General features: G+C 42.2%; 1 long non-coding RNA gene across 1 annotated transcript in view; it reads left to right on the forward strand.

The window, feature by feature from the left end:
* The window catches only part of LOC146862907 (uncharacterized), a 542,829-nt gene that overhangs the window by 357,762 nt on the left and 157,591 nt on the right, over positions 1–27,476 (forward strand). The window contains exon 4 of the long non-coding RNA XR_014978196.1: positions 7,022–7,126. This is a non-coding gene — a long non-coding RNA (uncharacterized LOC146862907). The remainder of the gene's footprint in view (positions 1–7,021; positions 7,127–27,476) is intronic.

Consider the following 27,476-nt stretch of genomic DNA (forward strand, 5'->3'; position numbering starts at 1 on the left):
CACTTTTGCGCCTACAGATACGTCAGAAATACTGACGTATCTGTGACTCCTTGCGACATGATGCGTCATACTGTAAATATGACGCATCACTGGAGTAGCAGGGAGGGCGCAGTGAAAAGTGGCGCATCACTGTTTTCACGCAGTGATGCGTCACTTTTCATAAATGAGGCCCTAAGTGCGCAGTGAAACAAAATGTTTATGGGTGCATTTCTCTTAGTAAAAAACACTCCTCTCAGTTAATAGATGTGGACAGCCCCCTCGCTCGTGCCCTTCTTGATTTACCTATTGTCCTCGTTACTGGACATCAACGGGTTTTCAGCGAGTAAGTCACCTGTCTAATGACACAAAAAAATACTCATTTAACACATATTTTGATAATACGTTACGGTTTCGTAGATCGTAGCTCTCTTCGTTGTTTGCTTCTACCCTATCAGGTTGGTGCAGCACGACTTGTGCTGATTCTACCTCTGCCAGCCCGGTTGTGTTCGCCTTCACTGGGGTGTCATTTTTAAAGAGCTAGAAGAAAGACTATGGGTGGTTTTTACCACTGATATAGTTCAAGAAGAGGTGTTCAATTATTTTTCTTAAACTTTTTTTTGCTGTGTATGTTGTAAAAATAAAGACAAATAAATATAAATATCAATAAATGATCGTGCTTCTTTCATCAGACTCTGGGTGTTTTTAGCCCTCGATCTCTTGACTCAATCCAACTGCTTCCAGATTTCAAATGGACGATTAGATCGCATACGAATTGCAACACAACACACGCAATCTATATGATCACCTGTCCTTGTTCCCTACGCTACATAGGGATGACGTGACGCAAAGTGAAGCTAAGGATAAGCGAACACAAGAGTAATGTCAAATGTAAAAGAAACACGATAAAAATGAGTAACCACTTCATAGAAACTAAACACACAGTGAACGACTTAAAATGGTTGATCTTGGAAACACTCAAGACAAAGAATCTTAATGCAGAAAAAGTGCTGCTTGAAAAGGAACAGAGATGGGTCCATCGCCTCCATACCAATAATCATGGACTCAATGATAATATCCCGTGGTTGAGTCTAAACCACTAATTCACGTACCTGATGAACATCTGACACAAAACATCTGTGAATTTCTAATGGAAAACTACACATTGATAAAGACCTCTATAACCGGCGTAAGAAATACCTCAACAAACTTGATTGTTCCACCTTTTATAAACACCCTTTCAAATAATGAGTCAAGATATCGAGGGCTAAAAACACCCAGAGTCTGATGAAAGAAGTACGATCATTTATTGATATTTATATTTATTTGTCATTATTTTAACAACATACACAGCAAAAAATGTTTTAAAGAAAAAGAATTGAACACCTCTTCTTGAACAATATCAGTGGTAAAAACCACCCATAGTCTTTCTTCTAGCTCTTTAAAAATGACACCACAGTGAAGGCGAACACAACCGGGCCGGAAGAGGTCGAGTCAGCACAAGTCGTGCTGCACCAACCTGATAGGTAGAAGCAAACAACGAAGAGAGCTATGATCTACGAAACCGTAACGTATTATCAAAATATGTTTTAAATGAGTACTATTTTGTGTCATTAGACAGGTGACTTACTCGCTGAAAACTCGTTGATGTCCAGTAACAGGGACAATAGGTAAATCAAGAAGGGCACGAGTGAGGGGGCTGGCCACATATATTAACTGAGAGGAGTGTTTTTTACTAAGGGAAATGCACCCATAAACATTTTGTTTCACTGTGCACTTAGTTCCTACAACATTCCAAGTAACAGCAGCATTGTAACAACTATTTTTGACCTTCTTTCGTAAATACTTACCAACTAATAATGTGATTACCGCACGCTGCCATTTGGTCAGGACTCTTTACACTACGAATTTTAATCTACCACACATTAACATCTAGTTGTAAAGAAACAATACAAATTGACATGAGAAAGATCGAAGGAGTTGGCCAGAACGTGTATCTAAGGGAAGCGTACTACCATAGGAACTGTACATATTTCGTATCCAATCACGGGTAGCATCACCAAGTAAATTATATTTAATACCAATATTGAGACGCCCTAATCATTCACTACGCTAGCAAATTTTTTAACCCTAAGTACTAACATCTCTCACGCTATCACGCTGTGAGAACTTTTCAACACTCACACATTGTTAAGTACTACCCAGCGAATAAGAGACCTGCTAGAATTCCTATCACTTTTGTTTACAAGAGCGTAACAACAGCTAACATCATTTAATGTAACGTCAACTATGAAACATGTAGATTTTTCACCCAGAATGCTGATAATTAACCACTTCCTGACACTGTACCACATTTATGTTATCAATCTACATGATAACAACAAAACATCAAGTGATATTATAACTATACTCGAACGCACATGAAGCAAAGTTTAGAGATCCCCACTAATAGGTCTGCCATAGGAATTTGCCTTGTTATAAAGAGTTGCCACTTTATAGTTTCTTGCACTGTCTTAGCACAAAGACAGCATGACCATTTGTGATAATACAGACCTGATATTCTCCTTTATGTTTGTTTGTCTTGTTTCCTCCCTTTTTTTACAGGTACTATCTGACCAAAGCAGAATCAGGTGAATATACCTAGGTTCACGAAGACCCTGACAACAGATGATCTAAGTTCACAGAGACACAATAGGTCTCTCACTATACCCCTTTCCTACATCTTTTCACTCTAGGTCCTGAAGAAAGCTGTTAAAAGGATAGATCCTTGATGAGAAGAATGAGATTGAAACTTGATGAGGGAGGTTATTGGTTTATTCTCAGTTGTAGGTTATATCAGCTCATCCACCCAACTGCCACCAGGTTAATGCTCCCTTCCTCTTACAACATTCTAGATCCAACATGGCCCTGACATTCCAGAACACAAGCAACTCAGAGTGAGACTAAGAAAGCATTACAACATATCTCCCTCCTTTACATTTTTACAGCAAAACCATCAAACACATATTCTATATACACAATTAACATCATGTGACATTACTTAAGTGACATAATCCTTCAAATGAGAGGGAAGGCATGAGTTTCTTCTGGGCCTCATAATGACCTTCGGAGCTCCTTCTCCCTCCGTAACAGTATGAGAAAAACCAGGTCTCACAACAGTATTGCAAACAGCAACACGACCCAGATTCCACACCCTGTGATCACTTGTTCTTATAGCATTGTTGAAAACTTTAATAACTTTTAACGGTTCAGTGAACTTAGATCCAGAAACAGCAAAACCTGGTCTTTTAATCCGAACCCAATCACCCACCTTAACCTTTGTGGACTTAACAGCATGACGAACATCATAGTTTTCTTTGCTCTTAGAACATTTCATATCTTCCTTCTCTTGCCACGAAATAGAATCACCTTCTTGAGACCTATTAGAAAGAAACTTATTTACCCATGGTGGATCTAAAAAAGTATCAGGTTCTCTTCCACGAAACAAAAGAAAAGGAGACTTCCCCGTAGTGGTATGCGGGGTAAAACGGTACACACACACCCTTTTCAAAACTTCATCTTGCCAATTAAGACCATTGGATTTTGCCAAAGACACCGTTTCCTTCAAAACCCTGTTGAATCTTTCTACTGTCCCATTGGATTCTGGGTGATACAATGAACATTTTTTATGAATAATGCCACAATCACCAAGAAAAGTCTCCATTTCTCTCGAAACAAGTTGTACACCATTGTCTGTTAGTAAGGTCTCAGGAATTCCCTCCCTGGCAATAATGTCTTTTAAACATTTAATAACTGTATTGGAATTTACATTCTTTACAAAAGACACTTCTGGCCACCTTGAAAACAAATCCATGACCACTATAACAAACGTGTCTGAACCCTCTCCATGAATAGGCCCTAAAATATCAAGAGCCACACGGTCGAACTCTTTTCTCCATGGGCTGTGTTCTAGTTTTTAAAACCTTCTCGCTGAGAGTACATTGAACACATTCCCTGACCAAATGTTCAATCTGTGTGTCCAGACCTGGCCACCAATAGCAAGAGCGCACTCTCTCTTTAGTTTTGGAAATACCTAAGTGTGCCTCATGTGCCAAATCCAAGATCTCCTTCCTTAAAGAAACCGGAGGTACTAGTTTGTGACCTCTCAACAACAACCCCTCACAACATGAAAGTTGATCCTTGACCAACCAGAAATCTCTCACAGAGTCACCACCTTGACCTTTATGGTGCCATCCATCACAAATCAATTTTGAGACCTCTTGAATAGTATTATCACACTTGCAAGCATCTAACCACCTCTCAATCGCAAGGGCTGAAACATGTCGACCTTTTTATGGACATATTAGGTGCGGGAGATTCATAATAAATCCCCCTACGCACGGAACTATTTTTAGACTATCTCGAATCCAGATTTATTAAAAAACTTTATCTGGCTGTACAAGCATTTTAACTGTTCCCTTTTTTCTCACTGTACATAACCCAACCATCACTGATCACTACTGCACTAACCAGTCGTACACCTCCCGGTGGAGGAAGCATAAAAACTAACCCGATGATGATGCTGTCATGTTTTTAAAGAGAAAGGCGGAGAACCAATATATGCCGCCACCGCTACCTTTGTACGTGAATGAGGGTTTTTTATCAGTATAGCATACGAAAATAAAAAAAAACCCTGGTTACTCAGGACTAGTGATCCATTCCCCACTTGATTTTTTTATATAGAATATGGAAGCTGAATGGATCGCAGTTCCTTCTTTCTCCCCCCTTCTTGATTTGTTATACTCATAGATTTCAGACACAAAAACAATAAGAACAGGAAAGAATCACATAATCTCACCTTTAATCAGAGACAGGCACTCATGGCTCTAGCAGAGGACAATGACATTGTCATTCACCCTGCAGATAAGGGCGGGAATATTGTCATTTTGGACAGAGAACAGTACATTAGTGAGGCCCTTTGGCAACTGAATGACAACAACTTTTACCTTCTTATCACTAGTGACGTGTATAACACCAGCATTACCAACATTTGGGTTAAGCTCACAGCATAGAAAGACCTTGAGTGGGAGGGGTATTGCTACCTTAAAAGGGATCATCCCAAACTACCTGTGTTATATCTCTTGCCCAAAGTGCACAAGGATCCGCTAAATCCACCTGGACGACCTATTGTATCTTCCAGGGGGAGTGTGGCGGAACATGTGTCTAAATACATTGATCATTTCCTGAGAGAACATGTCATGAAACTCCCCAGTTATATCAGAGACACCAAAGATTTCTTGGGGAAGATACAAAATATCGTTTGGGATGATGACTTCATGTTCATCATACTGGATGTGCATTCCCTATACACCATTATAGACCATCAACAAGGTCTGGAGGCCTGTAAGGCACTTTCTCAAGAGGAGACATGTCAGATTCTGGGAGCATAGCCATATGATCCTACAGATGACAGAGTGCTGTCTCAAGAACAACATCTTTCTGTTTGACGATGCTTTGTTCATACAGACCACCAGAACAGCGATGGGATCGTGCTTTGCTCCCAGTTTTGCCAATCCCTTCATGGGACTCTGGGAGGAAGAGATTCTTCAGGATCCGGCTCTCTCCTGGGATTTTGAACAGGTCAGGATGTGGCTTCGTTACATCGATGACCTGTTCATTATCTGAAGGGGTTCTGAACCTGAAGCAAGAGATTTCATAAGGAAACTCAATATGAACAATCGCAACATTGAACAGACTGGTAACATCACCAAAACAGAGGCAGAGTATCTAGAAGTCAAACTTGAGATCAAACAGAACAGCATTCACACCACATTATTTCGCAAAAGCACTGCAGGCAACAGCATCTTACATGTCCTCAGCAGCCATCCGGAGACGCTCAAATGGAGCATTCCATATGGGGAGCTGCTGAGGGCTAAGAGGGACTGCAACAGCGAAGAAGCGTTTGCGCAGGAGAGCAAAACTATGCTCAACAGATTCAGAGAAAGGGGCTATACCAACTGGGTCTTGAAAAAAGCTAAGAAGAAAGTAGGAGGTGTCAGCAGAGCACAGACATTAGCAGACAAAGTCTTATCCGAGAGGGAGTCTGAGGAAAAGGCCACCAGAATAATACTCTTATACCACTCTGAAGGCAACAGTGTCAGATGCATTTTAGTCAAAAATTGGAACATCCTGAAATGCGACAACACTATAGGTGGTACGATCCAAGAAAGACCTAGCATCACCTTCAGACGAGGCAGGAACTTAAGAGACATGCTTGTACATAGTGACATCACCAAATACACGACCAACAGTGAGCATAGCCTACAGGATTCTTTCTCTGTGGTCATTGTAAGGCATGCAAAAATAGCATCTTTCATAAAGAACTGACACAAAGAACACGCAAAAAAGTCATCATGCAATTTCTGACCTGCAGCACTAAGTTCGTAGTGTATGTCATAGAGTGCCCATGCAAACTTAGCTACATCGGTAGCACTACCTTGATGGCCAGAAAATGTATACTTGAACACATGAGAGCGATAACTAACAAGGATCCCAAATACCCAGTGGGCAGACACTACCAAGAAAAACACTTTTCTGACTCCGCCTTCCTAAGTTACTTTATTCTTGAGCAGATCACAAATGACCCGAGGGGAGGAGATAGAACTCTCAGATTAAGACAAAGAGAATCCAAGTACATTGTGGATTTCCAAACGAAAATCCCGGGGGGATTGAATCAAGATGAGGAGCTAGCCATACATCTCAATGAAGAATAGCTCTATCAACCTTCCCCTTGACTCTCACTCTCTGCTTCCTTTTCTCTCCTCATTCTCTTCTTCTCTTTTCTTTTCTCCTTCTTTTCTCTTTCTTTTTCCTTTTCTTTTTCTTCTTTTCCTATCCAGTAAGCTGTACTTTTGACATTTGTTGTATCAACAGGATTTATATGATATCTCTCTGATTTTCTCCTACGGTTCGCACTATGCTAACATATTTCCTCCCTCCATGACCTATTATGTAATTCTTTGAGGTCCACTATTTTAATTGTGTGCCTTTTTTGTTTCTTTTGCAGGAGGAAAGGAAGGGGCCCAACTCACCTGGCCCCACTGACATGGGCTGCCCAACCTTTTCTTCGCTTTCACTTCACCTGGCTGATTTCTGCACATGGTTAGACACTGTGAGTGGTGGCAAGCGGGGCTCCGCCTGCCAGTATTGTGCTATGTTGATGCACCGCATGATGAGATAGACATACTATGAGGGACATTATGTTTTTTTTTAATGTTGTCAGACATGTATTGCACTTTCTATGGACGAGTCTCATTCACTGGGTTGGACACACTCAAGCACTTGCCATTGACTGTGATTTCTCTATTCACCGGTATATGTGAGGGGTCCTTGTTTTTTGCACTGTGTAACCTGTGTTTTTTTATACACACAGTAGCGTTGTGACACCATCAGTTGACTAAGTCAGCCCACTTGGGCAGACTGGATCATTTCACAACACGGACAATTGTATGACATGCAATTCTCAGTTCATTGAAGGTTCTCAGCATCATGACCCAGCATACAGGATTTTTACATTACATGGGTTATGTTTGGGAATATTTTTTTAACTGCTTCTCCCCTGTTGGTACTTTGGGCAATCCTCATGCATATGTTATCAATATGACATGAGCTGCTACATGCATGACATTTTCTCAGAGAAATTTTTCTCGGTTACTTTATGATTTTGAATGACCTGTGTATTATATGTATTACCTCTATATAGCAACATTTCAACTAGCACTGATGTTTTATGTACTTTGACATGCAATATCTTTATTCATATGCAGTAACCACTCCAAAATGGCTGCATCTGTTACCTGGAATTATACCCTTTTTCAATGCCATTGTTTATCTTTACCATGTTCTGTTACATAAGCCAGTCACAGACAGTGCACCTTACACTTGACTAAGGCTGCTTTTGCAGTTGAAACGCGTTGTGGAAATAAACACTTTGCAAGTTTATTTGGAGTCCTGGGTCCTGATTATCCTGATAGCGCACGTACTTTGAACTGGTAGTGGATTAATTTGCCTGTACGCTCTGCTGGCATGTGCGCCACTTCTCATGGGTCCCGCTGATCCGGAAGGAGCTGCGTGGTGAGATATATATATATATATATATATATATTGCAGATACCGGAAGTCACCGCTGCCGCTCCAATTACTCCTGGGTGCTCCCTCCTGCAGTGGTGAGCCACATTAAATGCCAGAATGGGGTGCGTCCTTCTCATACCCAATGGAAAGCACTCACGGGAGCAGATTTTTAGCAAATGCTTTATTCGTGCAGACCCCCCCCGACAGCCGCGTTTTGCCTTTCAGCTTTCCTGATGTCATCGTACTGGATGTACCTGGTGGGCTAGTTGGCCCCCAGGGACCCTCAGGACTCAAGGGGATGTAATCCCCCAATATGCAACGCTCCAGGGGGCACGTTTGCACAGTGGTGCAGGGAGGGGGCGTCGCCTGATGTGACAAGTGTGCAAACGCACCCTGTGGCGCGTTTTAATTTGGGGGATTACGTCCCTTGAATCCTGAGGGTCCCTGGGGCCAACTAGACCACCAGGTACATCCAGTAAGCACCACTGAGTTGTGTTGCAGAGAGGTGTAAAAAGGGGCATGGCCTCGGACCACCTCTCTGCAACGCAGCTCTGTGACGCTTACTGGAGGTTTTTTTTTTTTATCACAAACAGAGAGTGAGAGAATAAACAACGTGGTTGCGTTCTCCCAGAATAACTTTTTATCACAAAAAGCAACCACTATTGAATTGGCAAAATACCAGATTCAGAGTAGTGTTAGAATGTTGTTCAACTATCTACTTTACAGGTGGAATATCAAAGATATTGAAGTAAAAGCCTCACTCACATAATAGTGACATGCTTCATCATAGGCAGTTACTCCACACCCAGAGAAGGTGGTACTCTCTGGGCGGACTCAACCAAAGATATACTGGGAGTTCTTAGATAAATGAACAACTGGTTAGGCAGGGAACCAGATCAAATTAAAAATACCTATGAGTGTACCCTATTTCGAATCCTTTATTCCTGGGCACTCATGATATCAATAAAAACTTATTATCGGGGTTCTTTTGAACTCAATTTGTTCAATTGTACCCTCAACCGTGTGCCAACATGTTTCGGCCCGTCTTGTAGCCCTATCGGGTCTGGGGGCCTTCGTCAGGGCAATATCTTTCTGTTCCTTATGCTATAAGGTCCCTGCGGTTTAGCCGTACATGTGATTACATGCAACCCATTCGTACGTGAGGCCTAATGCACTCACCTGTCCGTATGTACCATCCGACTTCAGTAGAATTTTTCTATTGGACATGGAACAAAAAATTAACATGTATTTCTTCGACGACACAACAACAGAATCTGTCTACAGCCCGTCTTGTGCTCGTAGTCATTGATTTCTAGTTGTAGTGATGGTGTACCACCTGTCTATGTGCTCTCTATTTTAGGGCTTAGTGTAATACATTAATCATTTCAGTCTACTCACCGCCACATCACACCCACATCTATTCACGACACAACGTGATCATCATACTACTTGTGTTTGACTATGAGTGAAAAGGATTGTGGCTAGGTTGTTTCTCTTAGTCACCGATCCTATTGGTCTCTATTTTAGCACCCATTTCCTTGTCGTGTTATTTATTCGTTCTTATATATACCACCATGCGTTGGGATCGCGTGTATCCCTTTCATCCAGTATTTTTGAACCTACAGGCGCTCACCTACTGCCCTATGCCTACTGGCATCATGCGGATCTCGTGTGTTCAGGTGCTGTCCTGTAGTCAAACACTGCGTAAAAGGTAAATAAAGGCAAATATTGTATGGCCATCATGTTATAAGCCGATCTATTGATGTAAACTAGTTCTCTACAACATCGTTGTTTTTGGACCATTATTACCATGTTATTTCTTTGTTTGCGTTAGGTATAGAAAAAGAGATGTTCATTCTTATTTCGCTTAAACGCACTCGTTTCTGCTTAAGCCTTCATATCGTGCGTTATAGGGTGAACTCACCCCCTCTTATATGTATTATGTTTGGAGGCCCCTTTTATTTTTACTGCAGCCAGTCTTTTTTAATTAATTAAAACAAAGCGGAACCGTTAAGAAACTCTAAGAGCATCCCTGTCTTCATAACAGATAGTTCGGGACAACAAGCGTCAAAATTTAAGTAGCATACCCTCGCGCTCACTTACTTCATCAAGGACACCGCACCGCCGTTGCACCTAGTCAACCACACCGTCTGCCGTCGGGGATGTGAGTACGGTAGTGTCGGCTTTTAAAAGACGTTACACGAACCTAATTGGAGGGCTGTTCTATCCCAATTCCAATTCTCTATCGTTAGGTAACGTAGTCACAGCTGTTCGAACGTGTATGCGGCTGAACTACAAGAATTATGGGAAATGTAGTTCTTTTATGTCCGATACGCGGTGTTCGATCCCCCTCGAAGCGGGGGATTTGTTTTTTACAATTTGAAGGCATATTTTGTTAATCCCTCGTGTAGCTGTTTTGGGGAAAATTGCTTATATGGTGTAAGGCTACCGTTTCGCCGTTTTGGGGGAACTTGCATATCTCACCTAATGACCCGTGATAGGGGGTAGTATGTAGGCAACCCCACTGGAACTTTTGTATATCTATTCACTGGGGGTAATTCTAATCAGTCGATTAATCTGTTATTTAGGTTATCTGAACGTTGTTGTCTATTGCCCGACCTCATTGGTGTTATTCCCGTGTGTTCCTAATTTCTATATAACGAGGTCTGATATTACACCCCAGTCTTCTGTTTTATATACAGGAGGCTTTATTTTCTTTAGAGTACTTTAACTCCTGTCTTTTACTCCTGAACCCTTGTTTTAATCGTATTTACATAGTGGAGGTACAACTCTTTTTTCTAGTTATTCATACAAATGGTTGCAGCGAGATTTATTTGTTTGCCATGTTCAAGGGATATATGTTCTGTGGCAGAGTTAAGTCATAGAACCCCACGGAATTTCCTCGTTAAGGCCTGATGTTGTACTTGACATGCGATAGATCCACCTTTGCTCTAGTTTCAGCAATTGTTTTTCGTTGCAGCTGTCTGGTAGTCTCTCAATTACAGTCCAAGTAAAGTCATTTTCACTGTGTCTCTGTGTTTGAAAGTGTCTCATCATTTTTGTGATTGTTTTTCCGCATCTGAATGTACTGCGGTGCTCATTGATTCTGATCTTGACTTTACGTGTGGTCATCCCAATGTATATTTTATTGCAGATACACGTCATTAGGTAAACCACATTGTGGCTGTTGCAATTGCTGAAGGATCTTTGTTCCCACGGTGTTTTAAGGCCAACGTCGATTGTTTTGCTCGGTGTTGTTAGTTTGCATACACTACATGATCCGCACGGGTAGTGTCCAATTACCTCTGGTAGATTCCAGAGTGTGCTCTGTTGGCCTGTTCTGCATTGTTTCTTTTTTGGTCGGGTATGCACAACAGAGTCTTTGATTGATTTCCCTCTCTTAAATGCAAACAATGGTTTCTCTAGTTTTAGTCCCCCAGAATTCAGTGTTCTCCAATGTCGTAGAACTATGTTCTTTACATTGTTAGAATCTGTTCCGTAGGTGGTCACGCATACTAGTTTTTTATCATCCGGTTTCTTTTTTGGTTCCAATAGCCCTTCTCTGTTGCAGTTTTTTGCCCTTTTATATGCTTGTTTAATCAGTTTTGTAGGATAGCACTTTGTCTTCAATTTCTGTGTTAATTTTTTGGCATGAGTTTCATAATTTGCTTTTTCAGTACAATTTCTCCTTAATCGTAGGAATTGGCCTACTGGCAAGTTGTCTCGCAACGCTTTGGGGTGGAAGCTGTCATATCTGAGGAGGTTGTTAGCATCTGTGGGTTTATAGAACACTTCAGTTTTTAGTGTCCCCTCCGCTGGCCAGATCTTTAAATCCAAAAACGTGATGGAATCTTTTGTTAGAATCATCGTGAACTTCAGAAATTCATCCCTGTTGTTTAGCCATATCAGAAATTCTTTTGCTTTGTCGGCATCTCCTTTCCAGACTATGAAAATATCATCTATGAATCTTCTCCATACTCCCAAGTTGGATTGGTACGGGTTGGTATCACTATAGATGAAGCGTGTTTCGAAGTCGTGCACATACAGGCACGCTACACTGGGGGCGCAGGTCATCCCCATTGAAGTGCCATGGGTTTGTAGGAAATACTCCCCTTCAAATTCAAAGTAATTCCTTGTTAGGGCTAATCGTACACATTGAACCACAAACTTTATCGGTGTTATTGATGACCAGTTTTCCAGACCCAGCAGATTTTCGATCACCGTAAGTGAGGCCTCTTGTGGAATACTGGTATATAATGCTTCCACGTCTAATGTCATTAGGTAATCGGTGGTAGGATTGAAGCTCAGAGTTTGAAGTTTCAATAAGATGTCTTGTGTGTCTTTAAGGTATGAGGGCATTCTCTGTACCATTGGTCGTAAGAAATGGTCGGCAAATCTTGACAGTGGTTCAAGTGCTGAACCAATGCCTGACACAATCGGTCTGCCTGGCGGTGGATGTATGTTTTTGTGTACTTTCGGGAGGATGTAAAAGTATGGAGTTTTTGGGTCAAGTTCTTGTAGAAAGTTTTCTTCCGCCTTGGTAATCCATCCCTCTTGTACTGCTTCCGAAACCATCTCTTGTATTTCCAGTTTCAGGCTCCCAGTTGGATCTCTCTGTAATCGTAAATAATTCCATCGGTCATTGAGTAATTTCATACATTCATCTCTGTACATCTCGATGGGTAGTATCACCGTTGCTCCTCCCTTGTCTGCTGGTTTAATTATGACATCCTGCATTTTGTCAAACTCTGCCAGTGTCTGCCGTTCGATCAATGTGAAGTTGTTAAATCTTTGGTTGTTGTTATCTTTTAATTCATCGATATCCAATGTTACTGCCTTCTCAAAGGCTAGTAATGCCGGTGGCATAGTGTGGTTCGGGGGAATGAATTTGGATTTTTTACGCAGGCCTGTATTTTTGTCTGTCAATTCACTCAGGTCCTCCGGTCCCTCTGTTTCTGAAAAAAACACCGACAGGCGGAGTCTGCGAAAAAATTCGGCTAGTTCAATTCTTAAATCAAAGAAATTTGACTGATTCGTCGGGACGAAGCCTAGTCCTTTTTTTAGGACATTTTCTTGTTGTTGGGAGAGGATTCTCTTGCTCAGGTTCAGTATTCCCGTGCGTTCTTGCTCGTACTGGGTCCCGGGTCCTGTGCTGTCAGGTCTTCTCTGTTTGTGTCCCATTGAACCCGTTGCCCTCTCCGGTTGCCTCCTCCTCGTCTCCGGCCTCTCCCTAAAAAAGGTTGTTGATAGGGTTGCCATGGGTATCCAAACTGTGGTGGTTGGAAGGGTGCTTGCATGAAGGGGTTCCATCCAAACGGTGGTTGTTGTTGCATTCCTCCTTGCATGTATGGACCTCTATTCCTTCTTGGATGGTTGCCTCTACGCCTATAGGTGCCTTTCCGGCCTTCAGATGATGTATCGCTGGAATAATTGCCAGAGCCTGTGCTTCCTGCGTCTGAGAAGTCTGAGTTGTCTTTGTCTGTTGGGGTATAATCCTCTCTCGAGTATGGAAAAACACTCTCAAATTTAAATTTTTTCAAATCTTTCTGAAATTTTGTAATTTTAGCTTGAGTAAGATATTCTTTATACTCATTAATTACTTTATTATTCTCATCCAATTTCTTTTTGAATTGTGCAATTGTGATTTGAGTTTTCAAACCATTCTCCAATGTTTTTATTTCAATAAGAAGGGCATCTGAGAGTCTTTTAGCAGTCTTAATAATTAAGACAAGCCAGTCCCTGCTGCATTTCCATGCGATCAAGGACCAGCTTCGTCTAAATTCAGGGTCACTCAGGAAAATTCGTGGGGAGTTTGCCACAATCAGACCGTTGGGTGCTATATTACCCCTCAAATATTCGGTCATGATGGCTCCGTGGAGTAAAGTTTTGAGTTGGGTCCTTTTCTATTCCGTTAGGGAATCCCAATCGCCATTGTTTTGGTTAACGTGTGTGAGAGTAGTGTCGGAGATCAGTGGTGGCATAGCTAAAATGGATGATATTTCATCTTCGTCATAGGCTAGTCCCTCAGCCATATTGGCAGGATGATTGTGAGTCTGTAGGGTCAGTGTACCCTTGACTCTTTATTATCGGGTGACCTGATACAAACTATGTCAGGTGTCCCACACCTCTTTTAGAGAGGTGTATTTCAGAAAACCTCTCAGGGCTATGGAGGCCCCTCTGAACTCTTTTATCACAAACAGAGAGTGAGAGAATAAACAACGTGGTTGCGTTCTCCCAGAATAACTTTTTATCACAAAAAGCAACCACTATTGAATTGGCAAAATACCAGATTCAGAGTAGTGTTAGAATGTTGTTCAACTATCTACTTTACAGGTGGAATATCAAAGATATTGAAGTAAAAGCCTCACTCACATAATAGTGACATGCTTCATCATAGGCAGTTACTCCACACCCAGAGAAGGTGGTACTCTCTGGGCGGACTCAACCAAAGATATACTGGGAGTTCTTAGATAAATGAACAACTGGTTAGGCAGGGAACCAGATCAAATTAAAAATACCTATGAGTGTACCCTATTTCGAATCCTTTATTCCTGGGCACTCATGATATCAATAAAAACTTATTATCGGGGTTCTTTTGAACTCAATTTGTTCAATTGTACCCTCAACCGTGTGCCAACATGTTTCGGCCCGTCTTGTAGCCCTATCGGGTCTGGGGGCCTTCGTCAGGGCAATATCTTTCTGTTCCTTATGCTATAAGGTCCCTGCGGTTTAGCCGTACATGTGATTACATGCAACCCATTCGTACGTGAGGCCTAATGCACTCACCTGTCCGTATGTACCATCCGACTTCAGTAGAATTTTTCTATTGGACATGGAACAAAAAATTAACATGTATTTCTTCGACGACACAACAACAGAATCTGTCTACAGCCCGTCTTGTGCTCGTAGTCATTGATTTCTAGTTGTAGTGATGGTGTACCACCAGGTACTGGAGGTACCTGGTGGGCTAGTTGGCCCCCAGGGACCCTTAGGACTCAAGGGGAATTAATCCCAAAATTAAAACCCGCCAGGGGGTGCTTTTGCACAGTGGTGAAGGGAAGGGGGCAGGCCTGATATAACATGTGTGTACTTATGCAATCACTTCGCCAAAACCCATGCACTCTCCTTGCAGCACTCTAATCATCCAGTCACTACCCATGCACTCATGCAATGACTCATGTACTAACTCATGCACTGCTACAATACCCTGAGCAGTACCCATGCAGTCCAGGCATCGCCCTGTCACTACCCATGCACTCCTCCAATCACCCAGCGAGCACCATGTACTTATCCAATCACTCTGCCAAAACCCAGGTACTTATAAATTCACCATGCTCTGTCATTGCAGTACTTTAATCATCCAATCGGTACACATTTACTTATGCAATGTCCCAGGCACTAACACATGCACTGCTACAATCCTCTGAGCACTACCCATGCAGTCCAGCCATTGCCCTGTCAGTACCCATACACTCTTTCAATCACCCAGCCAGCACCATGTACTTATCCAATCACTCCACCAAAACCCAAGCACTTATAAATTCACAATGCTCTGTCCTTGCAGTACTTTAATCATCCAATCAGTACGCATTTACTTATGAAATGTCCCAGGCACTAACACATGCACTGCTACAATCCTCTGAGCACTACCCATGCACTCCAGAAATCCCTCTGTCACTACCCATGCACTCCTCAAATCAGCCATCCAGCATCATGTACTTATCCAATCACTCTGCCAAAACCCAGGCAGTTATAAAATGACCATGCACTGTCCTTGCAGCACTCTAATCATTCAGTCACTACCCATGTACTCATGCAATGACCCAGGCACTAACTCAAGGAAAATACATAGGAGGTCATGCTAATTACAGGGGTACCCCAACACATAGTGTTCCCTAGTGTATGTAGGTGTTTTTACTGTATTCTAAGTGTCTTTTAGCATAGCACTAGCTCCAGTCCTGGTTAGTCAGAGTCAGTTACCACCAGTATTAGAGTGTGAGGAGGTGCTTCAGATTTTCACATGGATGATGTCATCAGTGATGTCATCAGTGAATTCATTTGAGATGTCATCAGTGATGTCATCAGTGATGTCACTGACCATGTCATGAATGATGTAATATGTGACGTCATCAGCAGTGCATTGCGGGGGTGCGAGTTATAGTTAGCTGAACTAACTATAACAGGGGAATTTCTATGAATTTGTACATGTGAAATGTCCAGCTAACTCTAACGTCTCTGAAACCTATGGTTTTTTCAGTGAATTTCCAAGGCTTTTTAAATGCTAATTTCTAACTATAACGTGCCTGAAACCTATGTTTTTTTTAGTGAATATATACAGCTTGACAAAGGATTCTTGTAATCCGAAACGTGTCTCTCTTACCTCAGGGGTTGAGGGTGGACCTGAGCAATACATATTTGCCTCATCTTCACTACCTCGTGTCCGTGCCTTCGTCCATGGAGGTGTCTGTGGAAGCTGGATTGTTTGGTCATATATATATATATGTATATATATCACTTTTTCCGCAAGCTCCTCGCTCTCGCCTCGCTGCATACGGACACAGACCACAAGTTAAGTGCATTCCTTTAGTTGTTTATTGATGCCGCCATAACGCGTTTCAACTCGCAAGGAGTCTTGATCACATGGTAAAAAACTTTTGGTCCAGCTTAACAATTTAAAGTGACATAGTGCAGCGTGATTGGTTAAAACTTAGTACATGATCAAGGACATGGAAAAAATACATATGTAAATACAAGTACCCTACAACCAATTTTATCATAGCTTAAATGCTGGAATATAGTTGTCACTTTGGGAGTAAATAAATGCATTTAAATATTTATTTACATAAAAAAAGGGAAAAAAGGAAAAATGTCCGTATCACTTTGTTTTCACACATTTCTATAAGTATTATAGTATAGATACTCATAATGTTACTGTGTGAAGTCATTTCTTATGGTCATCACCATTGGATATCGACATAATAATTTCTTTTGTCTACACATCAATTATGGTGAATGGTCCTGCTTCAACTGTAAGGCATTTAAATGTTCCCTTTGTTGATAACCAAGTTGTTGCTTAAATGCAGCATGCCAATATATAATGCATAAAGAAGACATTCCGTGAGATACAATTTCATTTAAAAAAAAGTATAAATTATGTCACAGTTTCTTTCTTTCCAATTCCTGAATAAACCCTTATATTAAACAGACAATTCTGATAAATATATATTATGTTGTATGTCCTTGTGTGCAAAATAATGCTTCTGAGTGAAAAAGTGCCAAGGTGCTAAAAAATATATATATATATATAGAGAGAGAAGGGGGGGTTTTGGTTAAAATTATTTCCTTATTTCTTTCTTATTTTCTTTCTTTTCTCATTTTCTTCCCTTCCCTCCTCTCACTTTGTTTAAATCATCACTTGCCCTCACTTGTAATTATCTTTGTCTTGTTGGAGTTATTATAGTTATAATTTTACATTTTCATTATAACTATATTTTTTTACTTTATCCTTTTCTTTTTTCTGTGGTATATACCCATTTTTGAATCATTATTTTCTTTTTACCACAGATTTTCTTTATCTTTTTTATTTGTTATTTTTTTATTTTTCTACAAGTTAATTCCTCCTCAGGTTACATCTCCCCTTTATTACAAAGGTATATCAGTTTCTGTAAGTACAAATATATCCATTACAGCTTGAACCTATTTATTTATATAGATTGGGTCATGTACGCTCCAGATATCCAACATTAAATATACATAAATAGATAAATAAATATATATAAATATATAAATAAATATATAAATATCTTAAAAACGTACCATAGATTATACCAATACTATATGAAATATAAAAAAAAAAAATCTGTGTGTTAATATTTGAGTTGCAATATGCTGAACAGTATGTGTAGAATTTTATAGACAGGTATACATATCCTCAGTGTTATTCAAGCCTCCCGGTGTCTTAGAGTCCATTTCAAGAATATATCTTGTTTCCAACCTTCGTAATTTAGCTTCTCGGTTGCTTCCTTGCCTACTTGGGGGTACTGAGTCTATCAAATAGTATTTTAGATCCTGGCTCTTAGACTGATGGTATTCCCTGAAGTGCCTTGCAACAGGGTATGTGTTGTCTTGATTAGTTATAGCCCTGGTGTGTTGCAATATTCGTTTGTGGGCCTGTAGCTTTGTGCTTCCTATATATTGTAGCCCACATGGACATACCAGGACATAATCCGTTTTGCACGTAAAGAGTGTGGTTATCTTGATATCTTCAGGACTAAATGGTGTCACATATGAGGTTTTATTGATACCCAATTGGCATGCTTTGCATGTCTTGCACCTAAAGAAGCCTTTGTGAGTCTTTAACCAACCGCAGTTTTCTATCAGTTCAGGATTTGTTTTCATCAGTACATCTCTCATTGAAGGTGCCCTTTTATGTGCAATAGATATTCTGTGTGACAGAGTATGTCCTATTACAGGGTCACTCAAAAGCGAAATATATATATATATATATATATATATATATATATTATCAACTGGCGGTCGCCAGTAGATAGTTATAGTTAGGACCGAGTTCCCATAGGAAATCTGAAAATTCTATTTTGAATAACTTTGGCGCCGGTTGACTTATGTTCGTGAAATTTTCAAAACTAATGGGGCGCTCCGCTCAGCTCCTACCCTGAAAGTCTCGGGGTGATTCGTCAAGCGGGGGCTGAGAAAAAAGGGGGGTCCCAAAACGCGTTTTCCCCATGCATTTTCCCATAGGACCTTTAGTCGAAGGTACAGCCCGAACGGCTGAACAGAATTATTTGAAATTTGGCAAAGAGGTAGTCCTCAGGTCAGGCATGTGCCTTTTGCATATATGGTGTAAATCCGTTTAGTAGTTCCTGAGAAAATCATATACATATCTGAGCGGAGCCTAACCACACATCTCATTGTGAGATCTGATTGGCTGTCAGCACTTCATCCAAGAAGTGTTGGCAGCCATCTTGGGACCAATATACATGATAGCCCCTCATTAAAAAGCATTGCAGTTAATAGAAGGTTTTAAGACTTTAGTTACATTATAAATCATTTGTTGATGGTACCATACTCATTTTAGGAATTGTGGTATGTTCTAAGGTGATTTTACCATGTGAAAAAGCCTTCTGCTGGGATATCATGAATCATCTTTGAGAGAAAACTATTTTCACATGCTTTTCCCACAGAGGTTTGGAAGGTGATCTATAAGCTAAACTGAGAGCATATTTTCTGTAAATTCACATTATCTTTCTCAGTCATGTGAGAATGAAGTCTGACATTCTCAGTAAAACATGTACATCCAACAAGGGCAGAGACTGTCAGTTGATTCCTTTGTGTTCTACTGCAGCTTCCCAGAGTATTCCAAAGAACAGCTAGAGCGCTAACAGTCTTATTTATGACAAAGGTATGGCACACCTGAAGCCATCTTGATTGGAATAAAGTGGTAACATTTAAAACATTTAATTTAAAAAGGAACAAAATGAGAGGGTTCATTTTGCCATAGAATGTATGATTAGTGCTGCAGAAAGAAAAATTAGGGCACATTTTGAGTGACTTCTCAAATGCTCTTCTATTTCATTAAAGAATTGTGACATGCAGACTGAAACATTCACTTTCAATACCAGCAGCAGACTTCCCTGGTGAGCAGTAGCTTTACTACAGTGATCTAATGAGCAACTAGAGTGCTAACATTCTGAATTTATGGCAAATGTGTGACACATTGAATGCCTTCTTCATTGACTCAAAGTAAAAAACTGACAGTACGCCTACTGAGGAGACTGCAGTAAATGAGGAAATTAGGAAACTTCATAACAAGTCTCCCAAGATGGCCACCAGAGACAAAAGAGCCCAAATGTAGCACAAATATCACCGAGATGTAGCCCAAGTATAGCCCAATGACAGAAATCCCAGAGTGTTTTAAAGAACAACTAGAGCGCTAACAGTCTTACTTATGACAAAGGTATGGCACACCTGAAGCCATCTTGATTGGAATAAAGTGGTAACATTTAAAACATTTAATTTGCAAAGGAACAAAATGAAGGGGTTCATTTTGCAATAGAAATTATGATTAGTGCTGCAGAAAGAAAACTTAAGGCACATTTTGACTTCTCAAATCCTCTTCTATTTCATTAAAAAGTTCTGACATGCAGACTGAAACATGCACTTTGAAAACCAGCAGCAACTTCCCTGATGAGAAGTAGCTTTGCTACAGTGATCTAATGAGGAACTAGAGTGCTACCATTCAGAATTTATGGCAAATGTGTCACATCTGAATGCCTTCTTGATGGAATCAAAGTAAACAAGCATTGAAAATGCAATAGGTCTCGCCCTCGTTTAAGTTAAAGCAATTGTTTGTAATTAGGTGGCTTTTTAGTTTTGCTTTTATTAGTGTTTTTCAAAATTTCATGTACATAACATGCATATATGTATATGTATGCATGCATTTATATTTGTATTTATATAGATATGCAGATTGTATATATGTTTATATATGTATGTATATTATCTACTGGCGGTCGCCAGTAGATAGTTATAGTTACAACCTAGTTTCCATAGGAAATCTCAAAATTCTATTTTGAATAACTTTGGCGCCGGTTGACGAATCCTCGCGAAATTTTCAAAACTAATGGGGCGCTCCGCTCAGCTCCTACCCTGAAAGTCTCGGGGTGATTCGTCCAGCGGGGGCCGAGAAAAAGGGGGGGTCCCAAAACACGTTTTCCCCATGCATTTTTCCATAGGACCTTTAGTCGCAGCTACAGCCTGAACGGCTGAACAGAATTATGTGAAATTTGGCAGAGAGGTAGCCATAAGGTCAAGGAAGTGCTGTTTGCAGGTCTGGTGTAAATCTGTTCAATATTTCCTGAGAAAATAGCATTTAAAAGCATATCAATATCTATATGCGCGCGCACCGTGCGCGCACTGTGCGCGCACCCTGCCGTGCGCGAGCGCAATTCTGATTGGTTGTTAGATGTCGGTAAACATTCGAATCGGTCGAAACCAGGAAGTGTCGGCCGCCATTTTGTCTCTCGCAGTCTGAGGGGGTGAAAAAAAAAGGTGGAGAACATGAAAAGGGGGCAGAGTGGACAGTTCCTGACCCCCTAGACTTGGTCAGGGGGTCACAGAAGGACCCCCAAGGGAGAAAAAAACATTTATTATTTTTTTTTAAATCGCGAGGTGTGCGCACCCTGCGCGCACGGCACGCACTGCGAGCGCCCACAGCGCGCTCATGGTGCGCGAAGCGCACCGTGCGCGCAGGGTGCGCACACCTCGCGATTTAAAAAAATAAATAAAAATCACGACCGCAATCCTCTGCTGATGACGTCAGATATTACATCACTGATGACATATGTGTCTTTATGAAAAATAAATATTTGCAATATATGTATAGCTAAAGATTAATGGAAGAAGACATGGGTAAATAAGTGTCTAAATCCAGTGACGTAATATCTGACGTCATCAGCAGAGGATTGCGGTCGCGTGAGTTATAGTTGCCTGCAGTAACTATAACGGGGGAATTTCATTGGTTTTTTACGAGTGAAATGTCCAGCTAACTATAACATGTGTGAAACCTATGGTTTTTTAAGTGAATTTGCAAGGTTTTTTAAATGCTAATTCGTAACTATAACGTGTGTGAAACCCATGGTTTTTTCAGTGAAAATATATATATATATATATATATCAAGGCTCGTTGGGGTGACCAAAGGGCAAGCAGCACTCGAACACGACACTCTTTTCCCCAGTAAAAGCATTTATTTGGTATGCTCAGCTTCGCTTCTCAGTCCATTAGCATACGACTGCCACCTGACGCGTTTCGTAGTTCACTTCTTCAGAGGCACCGCAGTTGAAGGAAGCAAGCCGGGCCACATCCTCCTTTTTAATCCAATCGTCCGCTGATATGCAGCTGCTCTGGATGAGACAAAACACAATGATTAATGGGAGATGTAGTCCGTAATTACTTTTCCATAGATGGTTGCTTCCTTAATAATTGCCAAGTTCAAAGCTCTACATTGAGCCCCAAGGAGTGAAGCCGCGCTCAATCCACGCGCCGTGCTCCACATTGAGCCCCGTGCTTCGGAACTCGTGGCCCCCTTCACATGGGGTGGTGCTCGCTCAGCGGCTGGTCTGCCGCTAGTTACATCAAGGCTCGTTGGGGTGACCAAAGGGCAAGCAGCACTCGAACACGACACTCTTTTCCCCAGTAAAAGCCTTTATTTGGTATGCTCAGCTTTGCTTCTCAGTCCATTAGCATACGACTGCCACCTGACGCGTTTCGTAGTTCACTTCTTCAGAGGCACCGCAGTCGAAGGAAGCAAGCCGGGCCACATCCTCCTTTTTAATCCAATCGTCCGCTGATATGCAGCTGCTCTGGATGAGACAAAACGCAATGATTAATGGGAGATGTAGTCCGTAATTACTTTTCCATAGATGGTTGCTTCCTTAATAATTGCCAAGTTCAAAGCTCTACATTGAGCCCCAAGGAGTGAAGCCGCGCTCAATCCACGCGCCGTGCTCCACATTGAGCCCCGTGCTTCGGAACTCGTGGCCCCCTTCACATGGGGTGGTGCTCGCTCAGCTGCTGGTCTGCCGCTAGTTACATCAAGGCTCGTTGGGGTGACCAAAGGGCAAGCAGCACTCGAACACGACACTCTTTTCCCCAGTAAAAGCATTTATTTGGTATGCTCAGCTTCGCTTCTCAGTCCATTAGCATACGACTGCCACCTGACGCGTTTCGTAGTTCACTTCTTCAGAGGCACCGCAGTCGAAGGAAGCAAGCCGGGCCACATCCTCCTTTTTAATCCAATCGTCCGCTGATATGCAGCTGCTCTGGATGAGACAAAACGCAATGATTAATGGGAGATGTAGTCCGTAATTACTTTTCCATAGATGGTTGCTTCCTTAATAATTGCCAAGTTCAAAGCTCTACATTGAGCCCCAAGGAGTGAAGCCGCGCTCAATCCACGCGCCGTGCTCCACATTGAGCCCCGTGCTTCGGAACTCGTGGCCCCCTTCACATGGGGTGGTGCTCGCTCAGCGGCTGGTCTGCCGCTAGTTACATCAAGGCTCGTTGGGGTGACCAAAGGGCAAGCAGCACTCGAACACGACACTCTTTTCCCCAGTAAAAGCATTTATTTGGTATGCTCAGCTTCGCTTCTCAGTCCATTAGCATACGACTGCCACCTGACGCGTTTCGTAGTTCACTTCTTCAGAGGCACCGCAGTCCAAGGAAGCAAGCCGGGCCACATCCTCCTTTTTAATCCAATCGTCCGCTGATATGCAGCTGCTCTGGATGAGACAAAACGCAATGATTAATGGGAGATGTAGTCCGTAATTACTTTTCCATAGATGGTTGCTTCCTTAATAATTGCCAAGTTCAAAGCTCTACATTGAGCCCCAAGGAGTGAAGCCGCGCTCATTCCACGCGCCGTGCTCCACATTGAGCCCCGTGCTTCGGAACTCGTGGCCCCCTTCACATGGGGTGGGGCTTGCTCAGCGGCTGGTCTGCCGCTAGTTACATCAAGGCTCGTTGGGGTGACCAAAGGGCAAGCAGCACTCGAACACGACACTCTTTTCCCCAGTAAAAGCATTTATTTGGTATGCTCAGCTTCGCTTCTCAGTCCATTAGCATACGACTGCCACCTGACGCGTTTCGTAGTTCACTTTTTCAGAGGCACCGCAGTCGAAGGAAGCAAGCCGGGCCACATCCTCCTTTTTAATCCAATCGTCCGCTGATATGCAGCTGCTCTGGATGAGACAAAACGCAATGATTAATGGGAGATGTAGTCCGTAATTACTTTTCCATATATGGTTGCTTCCTTAATAATTGCCAAGTTCAAAGCTCTACATTGAGCCCCAAGGAGTGAAGCCGCGCTCAATCCACGCGCCGTGCTCCACATTGAGCCCCGTGCTTCGGAACTCGTGGCCCCCTTCACATGGGGTGGTGCTCGCTCAGCGGCTGGTCTGCCGCTAGTTACATCAAGGCTCGTTGGGGTGACCAAAGGGCAAGCAGCACTCGAACACGACACTCTTTTCCCCAGTTAAAGTATTTATTTGGTATGCTCAGCTTCGCTTCTCAGTCCATTAGCATACGACTGCCACCTGACGCGTTTCGTAGTTCACTTCTTCAGAGGCACCGCAGTCGAAGGAAGCAAGCCGGGCCACATCCTCCTTTTTAATCCAATCGTCCGCTGATATGCAGCTGCTCTGGATGAGACAAAACGCAATGATTAATGGGAGATGTAGTCCGTATTTACTTTTCCATAGATGGTTGCTTCCTTAATAATTGCCAAGTTCAAAGCTCTACATTGAGCCCCAAGGAGTGAAGCCGCGCTCAATCCACGCGCCGTGCTCCACATTGAGCCCCGTGCTTCGGAACTCGTGGCCCCCTTCACATGGGGTGGTGCTCGCTCAGCGGCTGGTCTGCCGCTAGTTACATCAAGGCTCGTTGGGGTGACCAAAGGGCAAGCAGCACTCGAACACGACACTCTTTTCCCCAGTAAAACCATTTATTTGGTATGCTCAGCTTCGCTTCTCAGTCCATTAGCATACGACTGCCAAGAAACACAAAGGGTTCAGCGCCACACAATGTTCATATATCACTTCAGACTCATATTTACAATCATAGAATAAAGTATTCAAGAGTCTTCCTTTCTTGATAAAATAAATTTCTTCTTTATTTCTCTTTAAAATATTTTCTTTATTTTCAAGAAGCCAGAGATCATAGCCAACGCGTTTCGTCTCACATCAATGAAAAACTGAGAGGGCTTTTTAAACTAGTGACACTGGGAAACCCACGGAGTAGAAAGGCGGTGGTTGTAATTTTTGGTGTTGGTTTATTCTGTGCGTTAAGATACTGTGTACTGTATAGAGTTTCTGAATCTTTGATGAAGTCCAGAACACACGAAACGATTATATATTGATGGGATCACACAATATTTTACTGCCAAGCCCTGAAGAAGTCTCGATGTGAGACGAAACGCGTTGGCTATGATCTCTGGCTTCTTGAAAATAAAGAAAATATTTTAAAGAGAAATAAAGAAGAAATTTATTTTATCAAGAAAGGAAGACTCTTGAATACTTTATTCTATGATTGTAAATATGAGTCTGAAGTGATATATGAACATTGTGTGGCGCTGAACCCTTTGTGTTTCTTGTGCTTATGATAGGACTTGTTCCTAAATAAGGAGTATAGAGGGGAGTACTCCTTGGTTCGTTGCGCCATTGTGTGGACTCAAAGACACCTGTCATTTGTTGGGTGCGGATTTTATAGCCTCTGCCCTCTTTCTATTGTGTTTATAGCATACGACTGCCACCTGACGCGTTTCGTAGTTCACTTCTTCAGAGGCACCGCAGTCGAAGGAAGCAAGCCGGGCCACATCCTCCTTTTTAATCCAATCGTCCGCTGATATGCAGCTGCTCTGGATGAGACAAAACGCAATGATTAATGGGAGATGTAGTCTGGAGAAGCAGTCGTATGCTAATGGACTGAGAAGCGAAGCTGAGCATACCAAATAAATGCTTTTACTGGGGAAAAGAGTGTCGTGTTCGAGTGCTGCTTGCCCTTTGGTCACCCCAACGAGCCTTGATGTAACTAGCGGCAGACCAGCCGCTGAGCGAGCACCACCCCATGTGAAGGGGGCCACGAGTTCCGAAGCACGGGGCTCAATGTGGAGCACGGCGCGTGGATTGAGCGCAGCTTCACTCCTTGGGGCTCAATGTAGAGCTTTGAACTTGGCAATTATTAAGGAAGCAACCATCTATGGAAAAGTAATTACGGACTACATCTCCCATTAATCATTGCGTTTTGTCTCATCTAGAGCAGCTGCATATCAGCGGACGATTGGATTAAAAAGGAGGATGTGGCCCGGCTTGCTTCCTTCGACTGCGGTGCCTCTGAAGAAGTGAACTACGAAACGCGTCAGGTGGCAGTCGTATGCTAATGGACTGAGAAGCGAAGCTGAGCATACCAAATAAATGCTTTTACTGGGGAAAAGAGTGTCGTGTTCGAGTGCTGCTTGCCCTTTGGTCACCCCAACAAGCCTTGATGTAACTAGCGGCAGACCAGCCGCTGAGCGAGCACCACCCCATGTGAAGGGGGCCACGAGTTCCGAAGCACGGGGCTCAATGTGGAGCACGGCGCGTGGATTGAGCGCGGCTTCACTCCTTGGGGCTCAATGTAGAGCTTTGAACTTGGCAATTATTAAGGAAGCAACCATCTATGGAAAAGTAATTACGGACTACATCTCCCATTAATCATTGCGTTTTGTCTCATCCAGAGCAGCTGCATATCAGCGGACGATTGGATTAAAAAGGAGGATGTGGCCCGGCTTGCTTCCTTCGACTGCGGTGCCTCTGAAGAAGTGAACTACGAAACGCGTCAGGTGGCAGTCGTATGCTAATGGACTGAGAAGCGAAGCTGAGCATACCAAATAAATGGTTTTACTGGGGAAAAGAGTGTCGTGTTCGAGTGCTGCTTGCCCTTTGGTCACCCCAACGAGCCTTGATATATATATATATATATATATATATATATATATATATTCACTTAAAAAAACATAGGTTTCAGACATGTTACAGTTAGGTGGACATTTCACTCATAAAAAACCAATGAAATTCCCCCGTTATAGTTAGTTGAGATAACTATAACTCGCGCGACCGCCACTCTATCACAAGGATGATGTCATCAGTGATGTCATGAGTGATGCCACTGACCATGTCATGAGTCATGTAATATGTGACGTCATGAGCAGAGGATTGCGGGTGCGCGAGTTATAGTTATCTCAACTAACTATAACGGGGGAATTTCATTGTTTTTTTACGAGTGAAATGTCCACCTAACTATAACATGTGTGAAACCTATGGTTTTTTAAGTGAATTTGCAAGGTTTTTTAAATGCTAATTCCTAACTATAGCGTGTGTGAAACCTATGGTTTTTTCAGTGAATATATATATATCTATATATATATATATATATATATTAACCCTGGGCGTAGTTTGCATAGTAATGCTACATGTAGCTACGCGAAGTGCACTTCACACTACGCACGCTACGCGTAGCTACGCAAACTGCGTAGTGCGGTAGGGAAATGCTGTTCGCACTGATTGCACAGTGCCGGATGCTTGTCCACACTGTGCAATCATTGCAAATGGCATCTTGCACAGTGCAAGCAGTCGTTTTCTGCCGCTCGAGTAGATTTGTACTCGAGCGGCAGCTTTCTCAACGCGGACTTGTAGATTCTCAACGCAAGCGGTCACAAGCATACACGACCACTCGCAATGAGAAACCTGACCTCCCCCTGTTGAGAATCTTGGCGGGAGTTTTATTTTCCACGCTCGCGATCGGCAACTTGATGATACTGATCGCGAACGAGGAAAAAGTC

Source organism: Triturus cristatus, chromosome 2_2 (assembly GCF_964204655.1).
Source record: "Triturus cristatus chromosome 2_2, aTriCri1.1, whole genome shotgun sequence".
Lineage (NCBI taxonomy): Eukaryota > Metazoa > Chordata > Amphibia > Caudata > Salamandridae > Triturus > Triturus cristatus.